This window comes from Mirounga leonina, unplaced genomic scaffold, assembly GCF_011800145.1.
Source record: "Mirounga leonina isolate KUSES-001 unplaced genomic scaffold, KU_Mleo_1.0 Mir_177, whole genome shotgun sequence".
Classification (NCBI taxonomy): domain Eukaryota; kingdom Metazoa; phylum Chordata; class Mammalia; order Carnivora; family Phocidae; genus Mirounga; species Mirounga leonina.
In genome coordinates, this window is record NW_023270459.1 from 3,555,441 (window position 1) to 3,565,622 (window position 10,182).

Here is a 10,182-nt window from a genome sequence, read left to right on the forward strand (position 1 = left end):
AAATCCTTTGCACAGCAAAAGTCAACTTTATTTTTTTTTTAAGATTTTATTTATTTGGGAGAGAGAGAGCAAGTGAGAGAGAGCACGAGCAGGGGAGAGGGGTATAGGGAGAGGGAGAAGCAGACTCCCTGCTGAGCAGGGAGCCGGATGCAGGGCTTGATCCCAGGACCCTGGTATCATGATCTGAGCCGAAGGCAGACGCTTAACTGACTGAACCACCCAGGCGCCCCAAAAGTCAGCTTTAAAGGCAATTCAAAATTCACCTAATCCTTTACCGATTCCAAAACTTCCCTTGTTTATCTCAAAAGGCTTGTAAATTATTGGCCTTAGGAAACCAAAGTCCTTCTTGGAAGCACTTATATTCTTTCTCTGTCCCTAGAAGTTACATCTCTTATCATACCTTTGAAATGTAAACCTGAGATTAAAAGAAAGAAAAAGGGAAAGAGGCCTTTTAAAAATACAAACTGCTGGTGGCGCCTGGATGGCTAAGTCGTTAAGCGTCTGCCTTCGGCTCAGGTCATGATCCCAGGGTCCTGGGATCGAGCCCCACATCAGGCTCGCTGCTCTGCGGGAAGCCTGCTTCTCCCTCTCCCACTCCCCCTGCTTATGTTCCCTCCCTCGCTGTGTCTCTCTGTGTCAAATAAATAAACAAAATCTTAAAAACAAAAACAAAAACAAAAACTGCTAAAAGGACTCTTGTACCCAAATTTGGTACAACCTCTTTAAGATTAATTCCAGGGACAAAAACAAATCTTAAAAATCTTCTCCACAAATATTAGTAACTATATGGTCTTTGCATCTGTGTGTCTGTGTCTATGCCCATATACAGTTGTAAATGTATATGGATGTATATGAGATATTCTACCTCCAGATGGTATCACTAAAATTAATTTGTAAAAGCCCTATTCAAGTGAAGCGCCTGAAAGTATAGGCCATTCTGTAACACTCAGAAAGATAGAAACTAACCTAAAAGCTTTTCAAGTTTATGTTATCTGAGGAAATATTCTATTTGAAAGCTAATTTAAGGTTGATGTTTAATTAAAACAGGCATGTCTTTAAAGATAGCATTAAATATAAAACTTTTATTCTACCTGAGTTTACTAGCCAAGTAAGTTCATATTATCTCTTACAAAATCTGTCAACAAAAAAGTAACAGCTTGGGGAAGACTTCCAGAAAAGATGGTGGAGTAGGAGGATCCTAATCTCATCTCATCCCACAGATACAACTAGGTCATACATCAGTGCAAATAACCCTGAAAATGACCTGACCATTGGCAGAACAAACTCCACAACTAAATGTAGAGAAGAGGCCACACTGAAGATGGCAGGAAAGGCAGAGTTGCAGTGGAAGCTAAACCCTGCAGGACAGATGCTGGAAGGAGGGAGCTGCAGATGCACAGAAAGGCAAGAAACAGACTATCACACCAGGGATCCTGAACAGGGAAGATGAATCCCCACAACATTTGGCTTTGAAAGTCAGGGGGCCAAATTTCATGAGTTCTTACAACCAGTAGTACTTAAAGCCTGGAACTTTAAAAATCAGCAAGCTCAGCACTGGGAAAAGCCAGAGGGTGATATGAAGCTGAGTCCCTGTCCTTAAATTAGAGTCAGTACAACAGACAGCCCACTGAAGTACAGCTTAGAAGCAGCAGTTTGAGAAAGGCCTGGGCAATACACGAGGGAGAGTAAGTTATTAATTAATCTCAGAGTTCATGGAGGGACTTTTCCAGGAACAAAGAGCTGGCAGATAACAGCATCCCTCCCCTGGGCCCAGCACTGTGGGGACCCGGGCAGTGCAGGCATTTGCTACCTAATTTGCTTATGCCATGGCCTGCTACCCTCTCCCCCGCCCCGCCGGCCAGGCCTGTCTCAGTCCCTGCTCTGTGGGGCCCCTCCCCAAGAAGACTGGTGCAAACCTTGCCAATACCGCATCTTTTGACCTCTTGTGGAGGATGTGGGCACCCTGGTACAATGGCACCCCTGACCTGAGTGACTCTTCAGAGCGGTCCAGCTGCCCTGGTCTATACCATGGCTGCAAGTCTCTGTGGAAGACGACCAGCACCGCTTTGTTAAAAGTGCTTATGCTGCACCCACTACTTTCAAGAGAAAGCGACACAGCTGACTTTCATCACACACAAAACCAACACAGAGGGATAAAATGAGCCCACAGAGGAATATGTCCCAAATGAAAGAACCAAAAAAAAGTATAGCAATAAACCTAAGCAAAATGGAGGTAAGTAATATGCCTGATAGTAAATTTAAAGTAAGGATCATAGAGATTCACTGCACTTGAGAAGCATGCAGGACCTCAACGAGACTCTTAATACAGAGATAAAAAAGAACCAATCAGAGATGAAAAACACAATAATTGAAATTGAAAATACACTTGATGGAATAAATAGTAGGCTAGAGGAAGCAGAGGAACGAATTAATGACCTGGAAGACAGAGTAAAGGAAAAGAAATCAAGCTAAGCAAGTGAGAGAAAAAATTATGCAAAATGAGAATAGACAAGGGATCTCAGCAACTCCACCAAGCGTAATAACATTCACATTATAGGAATCGCAGAAGAAGAGAACATGGGGCAGAAAATTTATTTGAAGAAACAGTATCTGAAAACTTCCCTAATCTCGGGAAGGAAACAGATATCCAGATCTAGGAGGCACAGAGATCCCCCAACAAAATCACCACAAGGAGATTCACACCAAGACACATAGTAATTAAAATGGCAAAAAGTAGTGATAAAGTTTAAAAGCAGCAAGAGAAAAGATGACAATTACATACAAGGGTAATTGTATATACATACATAAGGCTATCAGTGGATTTTTCAGCAGAAACATTGCAGTGTGGGGCGCCTGGGTGGCTCAGTTGGTTAAGCAACTGCCTTCGGCTCAGGTCATGGTCCCAGAGTCCTGGGATCAAGTCCCACATCGGGCTCCCGGCTCAGCGGGGAGCCTGCTTCTCCCTCTGACCCTCTCCCGTCTCATGCTGTTTCTCTCTCTCTCTCTCTAATAAATAAATAAATAAAATCTTAAAAAAAAAAAAAGAAACATTGCAGTGTGGCATGATATTCAAAATGCAGAAAGGGAAAAAATCTGCAGCCAAGAATACCTAGCAAGGCTATCATTCAGAATAGAGAGACAGAGTTTCTCAGACAAACAAAAACGAAAGCAGTTCATGACCACTAAACCAGCCCTTTAAGAAATATTAAAGGGAATCTTTGAGTGGAAAGGAAAGACCATAAGTAAGAGTATGAAAAGCATGAAACACAAAAGCGTATGCCTCTAGAATTTATGTGATATGTTCATAAATTTGCAAATCTAGATTGCTGATATACCAGACAGTTCACATTTGCTTACTACTTAATTTTCACTAGAAATTAAGGTTTCTAAGAGTTAAGAATGCTAATAAATATAATTAAGACTACTGAAAAGAATAAGGGAAACAACTCTATGCAAAGAAAGATGTGTGGTTTTGCTAAGAAAAAGCATGAGGAATGGAAATACATTTTTGTTAAGGAAAAGAAAGTAATTTTGTCCTAAAGTGAGGCTGGTTAGTTAAAGAGGGAAAACATAAGGCAATATCTAAATGTAAAAAAGAAAGTAGTAGATTTGTCAGAAAAGAATCTTTGGAAAGAAATTTTAATATGTGATCAAGCTGGCTTTCATCAAAGATAGCAGCAGCACAATCATAAAGATTAAGACACACATGGATAAAGTCAATTCTGCTTTTGCAAAAATGGCCCCTCATTGCCATACTTTTGCCATCCTGATGTACTTGTAACAGCAACAGTTTCCTCTGAAATCAAAGAAATCAAGATGGGTAAACAATGGCTGGAAATTAAAGGAACAGTTAGTGGTATGGGAAACCCAAAACAGCTATTTGGTTTTTCCCCACTCCTTGACAAACCCTGTATTTTGTCTTTTGCTTTCCTTTACCTACCATAGTGCATTTAGGATGACTCATTGTAAGTAAGACATTGGTGGGGAGACATCTGCAAAATTGCAAAAATAATCTGCCAATGCCTCATCTGTCAGGTCCATAATCCTGGAAAAACTATTCTTGTCCCCAGGGGCCTGAGATCCCCTCCCTCTGGACCCTCTGAACACCTGCAATTATTCATTCAGCTGCCACTCAGTATGGATTGTTATTGTACATATGTTTTCTCTTAAAGCCTTCACATGTCACAAGGCTTCAAAGTAGCAAAGAAAAATATTAACAAGTGTGTTTCCCACTTGGGGTATACATTCCACGATCTGCAGTGATTAAGGCACCCACTTCATTGGACAAATCCTATGAGCCTTACAAACTTCTTGAAATTCCAGCATTATATAACCTTCTGCTGATGCTTTATTGTCTCATGCTAGTATGACCTGCTACCCTAAGTCTCTAATGTCTTATGCTCAAGTTTATCATCAACACGTAAAGAAGCTTCCTGGATCCCAGTTCAAAGGGTGTGGTTGGTCAGTATAGAGCCTGGTAACTGGGTATTCTGCAACAATCATCAGAAAAAGACAGCCCTTGAGCCAGTTGTAAAGAGGGCCTTACTTATCAAGTGCTCCTGACCACTGACTGACACTGCTGCAAAACTAGAAGGTATTGAGCCTTGGGTACATATCACACAACCAAAGAAGGTTCCACATGACACCTGATCTCATACAGATGCTGGAGATTTATAAATCAAATTAACAAGGAAGAGAAGTAGCTGACATCAAGGTAGATTGCTTTCACCCAAGATTATGGATCAAAACTTCGTACTTCAACTACACATGAAACCCTTTCTCCTTCTGTTCCTTTTAGATATTTTCTTGCAAGATTGCTTACAAATGCAATCTTAGTAAAACTGATTCATATACAATACTAATAATTTGGAGTATTCTTTTTCTTATGTAAATATATTATATAATATTAATGTCAGTCATTTTCCTTTTTTAAGACTACATAGTTTCTCTTACCTGTATGGTATTACATCACATTTATGTAATGTGATTAACTTAGTTTTTAAGCTTTCACGTATGTTTCATGTAACCCCATGAAATTCAAGATATTCTGTAAACAAAACAACCCCCCAAAATAAAAAATGTTAGGCATTATATAGAATGATTTTGAATAGACTTTCAAGAGATTTGTGGTCCCTGTGAGAACTAAAATGGGAGTCAATTTACCTTAGGTTAAGAAGGTTGCTGTGTTTTTTGTTTGTTTTCAATTTACTTTTGAGAGAGAGCATGAACAGGAGCTGGGGGGAGAGGCAGAGGGAAAGGGAGAAGCAGACTCCCCGCTGAGCAGGGAGCCCCACGCTCCTTGGGATCATGACCTAAGCCAAAGGCATCATTCCCTTAACCAACTGAGCCACCCAGGCATCCCTAGGTTAAGAAGTTCTACTCTAGGATGTTAGCAAATCTGATTTTCAAAGATTCCTTTTAAATACTCATCAAAATAAATTTTATATCTTCATTGTTCTTGATTTTTAGAAAATTTATGGTGAATACTTAGAATCTTCACATAACAGTTTTGTTTCTTGAATCTTCACATAACAACAGTTTTGTTTCTTGAGGATTTGTTAAGTGCATGGCTGTTATTAAGTGCTCTAGGGCTGTGCCCAGATTAATGTGTACAATCCTTATAAAAACTGTAAGGCATTAATATGATCATTATCTACACTTACAACAAAAGATTATAAAACGTAAAGATTAATAACTACTGACCTCCTTGAAATGTGGCTAGACTGAACAAGGAACTGAATTTTCAATTTTATTTTAATTTTTAATTCAAATACAAAAGCAATATAAAATGTTTTTCAGTTAAACACAATTTTATTCTTTTCACCATAACCACTGAAAGTTTAGCAAACTGAGAAGTGCTATAACAGTAAAATATGTAGCAGATCTTGAAAACTTAGTATGAAATAGGAATGTAAAATATTTCAACTTGGGGCGCCTGGTGGCTCAGTTGGTTAAGCGGCTGCCTTCGGTTCAGGCCATGATCCTGGGGTCCTGGGATTGAGCCCCATGTCCAGCTCCCTGCTCAGCGGAGAGCCTGCTTCTCCCTCTCCCTCTGCCTGCCACTCTGCCTACTTGTGCTCTGTCGAATAAATAAATAAAATCTTTAAAAATAAATAAATAAAATATTTCAACTTATTTATATTATTACATGTTGAAATATTTTAGATACATTGGTTAAAATAAAAAAATTAAAATAAAAATGTATTATCCAGCTTAATTTTGACTGTTCCTTTTAACTTTTTAAAATGTGTGCAAAAGAATTTTTTTTTTAAAGATTTTATTTATTTACTTATTTGAGAGAGAGAAAGAGAGAGAGAGAGAGAGAGAAGCACATGAGAAGGAGGAAGGTCAGAGGGAGAAGCAGACTCCCTGCCGAGCAGGGAGCCTGATGCGGGACTCGATCCCGGGACTCCAGGATCATGACCTGAGCCGAAGGCAGTCGCTTAACCAACTGAGCCACCCAGGCGCCCTGCAAAAGAAATTTTTAAATTATGCAAGTGGCTAACTCTGGAAAACAGTATGGAGGTTCCTCAAAAAGTTGAAAATAGAGCTACCCTACAACTCCAGCAATTGCACTACTGGGTATTTACCCCAAAGATACAAATGTAATGATCTGAAGGGGCATATGCACCCCAATGTTTATAGCAGCAATGTCCACAATAGCCAAACTATGGGAAGAGCCTAGATGTCCATCAACAGATGAATGGATAAAGAAGATGTGGTATATTTTACAATGGAATATTATGCAGCCATCAAAAAAAAAATGAAATCTTGCCATTTGCAACAATGTGGATGGAACTAGAGGGTATTATGCTAAGCAAAATAAGTCTATCAGAGAAAGATAAGTATCATGTGATCTCACTGATATGAGGACTTTAAGAAACAAGACAGAGGATCATAGGGGAAGGGAGGAAAAAATGAAACAAGACGAAACCAGAGAGAGAGACAAACCATAAGAGACTATTAATTTCAGGAAACAAACTGAGGGTTGCTGGAGTGGAGGGGGGTGGGAAGGATGGGGTGGCTGAGTGATGCACTATGGTGAGCACTGTGAATTGTCTAAGACTGATGAATCACAGACCTGTACCCCTGAAACAAATAATACATTGTATGTTAATTTAAAAAATTAAAAAAAAATAAAGGCCTCATTTTAAGGATAAAATAAATAAAAAATAAAAAAATAAATTACACAAGTGGCTTACATTGTATTTCCATCAGAAGGTGCTGCTTTAGACTCAATTACCATTATATCATGCTGCCTCTCACAGTCTGTACCACTATACGGTCTCAAAGAGAGTCATACTGCCAAATCTCAAGACTTAGTCACCATTCAAATCTCCTCATGGACTCTTCAGGAAAAACTCCCTGCCCTTGTTCACAAAGACCTCTCTTCACAAAACTCCAACCATATTCCTACTCCTAAAATGTCTTACTGACTGAAATCAATCAAACCATTTCCTACCTTGCTTTGTTTGAAAATCAAGTCTCTGAATAAAATCAAAGGTATGTGGTGTTTTATTCTACCTAACCACTAGTCTCTTCCTTGACAAAACACATTCTAAAATAAGTCCTTAGTTTATCCTTGAAGAGTTCAACTAGTTCTATTTCTGTACCATCCTTTGGAAAGAAAAGAGCACATGGGGAAACTGAATAATTACCAAAGCAATGTGAATATTAACTGGGAAGAAAAAGGGTATTTGGAAAGGCATTGGAAGAGATGGGGACCCATCCCTATGGTGCTGTTATTAATTGGGAAGGGGTAACCCGAGGACCAGGTAAATGGACAGCTCACAATTAGGTCTTACAATTTAGAACGACAGCAAATATTTAATGTTCTGTAAAACAAATTTACATGACAGAACAAAAAGTAAACATGAACTGACCTTGAATGGGCTTTTAAGTGGCAACTCTCTCCTCCACTTCAGGGGGCTTCTCTTGCAGAACTATAGGACCAAGAAGAAACTCTTGAGACTCTGGACAGGCTAAATAAGAACACACTGTCCACCATCAGACATAACCCATTACCCATCACAAATACATCCAGGTGGAAGTAAGAGGTAACTAGGATACTGCTGACTTTTACCAGTATCAGAGAAAAAGGTCAGCATCACCTACAACCAGCGCTGGAATCTAAGTAAGTTCACAGCAGTTTCTAGGGGGCACACGTGTGGTTCTGAAACATGTAAATGCCCTCCAGAGTGTATCCAAAAGAGGTTCGCCAAAGAAGAAATCCTTTACCCTGTGACACTCCCCTCATGTATTCCCAGAAGTTAGTCCTGAAGTCAAGTGCAAGCCTAAATTCTCATCCCATGACTGAGGTGTACTTTCCTGCTTGGAACTTTCATTGTAGGCCTGACATCAATGACTTCCCCTCTGATGTCTATTTCTCTATAGCTAGATCAAACTGGCCCTAGAGTGTAAGAAAAGAGAATTCAGGGAAACGCGTTCCAAGGAACCATGGAACTTAGAGTGGACCCTGGGTGGGCAACACTCACTTCACCAATGTTCCCTCTGTGTTAAGCACCAGGCTGGGTACTGGGGAAAAGATGATATATATACTTATATGTAAAATGTAATATATATATAATATATATATATTTTTTTACACGCTCTTATAAGCTCATTGAAAAAAAAAACAAAAAAACTTCAAACTCCTACAGGTTTACTGGGGAAAACAAAAACCCACACCCACTTAGTTCAAACTTAGCAGTCAGTACAACCGAGCTGTCAGAGGATTACTCGGTCACAGTACCAGATACCCACATCACCGTAGGCAATGTACTGATAGTCCCACTAGCCCAATAGTATACCAGTCTGGGCACTCCAGGGCCCGTCACACACTCTCACTCACACGCATGCACGCGCGTGCATTAACACCCCACAATAAACTCGTCACAAAGCACCGGAAACCAACGTCGTCCGGGGTTCACGCAAACACCGGGGCGAGACCCTTGGCTCCACCTGCCCCACCCCCAGCCCCCGGAGCTTAGGGCCTCCACACCGCGAGCCCCTCCCGCAACCCGACCTGGGTCACCTCAACTCACCAGGCATGCCCCAATAAGCACGACGATACCGGAAGGGGAACCAAAAGTCGAAGTTCATTCGTCGCCCTGGGGCCTGTGGGAAACGTAGTCCAACACTGAAAATGTCCAGGTTTTCGAGCGCAGCGGGGAGGGCAGCGGTCGCAAAGTCCCGCCACGCCCCGGAGACTCCTGGGAGTTCCAGGGTGCGCGGGTCGCTCCTCCGGCGCGGAGGAGGGTTGCCGCTGGCGGTTCTCCAGACGCCGAAGAGCCGGGTGATGATTTTTTGGGAGCGAGGGTTCCTGAGTTGAACTAGAGCCCCGCCAAGGAAGAAATTGGAAACCTGGGCGGGGGAAAGAAGGAAAAGGGAAGCGCAAGCCTACCGGAGGCGGGGCGAGGAGGAAGACAGAAGAAGCCTGCGTCGGGAGGACCGGCTGAGAACCGGAATCCCCAAACCCGGAGCGTTGAGGAGAAAAGAGGGAATCAGGAACCTGGTCGAGGAGGACCAAGGAGGGAATCAGAAATCCGTGCTGAGGGCGGTCGGGCCAAGAAGGGCTGAAGCGGGTACCGCAGGTTGGGCGGAAATGGCTGAGGCGAGAACCGGGAGCCGGTGCCTGTCGAGGTTTCTCTTCACTCAGGCCTGTATGTGCGGGACCCCAGGTCCGTGGTCGTGAACCAGAGGGTGACGAGTTTTGTTGTCACTCTTGCCCCTTGAGAAAGCCGCAGCACCTAGAATGGCATCTGGCACTGAGCAGATGCTCAGTATGTGTATGCCTGCCCTGGTGCGGGTTTTATACTGTCACTGCCAGGAAGTTCTCTGGTGTCCTTTTCCAGTCAGTCTCACGACAGACAGCCATCGTTCTGAGATACGTCGCCGTAATTTAGTTTTGTCAGTTCTGCAATTACATATGTCTCCTTTTGCACATCCTAGTTTTGTAAGCTTTATTAATGTTGTGTAGCTCATTCTTTTTATTTATGGACAGCATTCAATTGTGTGAATATGCCACAATTTGTTTATTCATTTTTCTCTTGGTGAACATTTGTTGTATTTCCAGGTTTTCTATGTTACGAATAAAGCTGACATGTTTCCATTTCTCCTGGGGAAATACCTAAAAGAAAAAAATGCTGGGTAATAGGTCAGTTTATATTTAACTTTCTAAGA

General features: G+C 41.5%; 1 protein-coding gene across 3 annotated transcripts in view; it reads right to left on the reverse strand.

The window, feature by feature from the left end:
- The window catches only part of ZNF529 (zinc finger protein 529), a 40,516-nt gene extending 30,581 nt beyond the window's left edge, over positions 1-9,935 (reverse strand). For all 3 annotated transcript variants that reach the window (XM_035023714.1, XM_035023716.1, XM_035023717.1), the window contains exons 1-2: positions 9,045-9,935; positions 7,884-7,943 (exon numbers count right to left, since the gene is read on the reverse strand). The gene's annotated coding sequence lies outside the window, so the exon portion shown is untranslated. The remainder of the gene's footprint in view (positions 1-7,883; positions 7,944-9,044) is intronic.
- Positions 9,936-10,182: the final 247 nt, after the last annotated feature.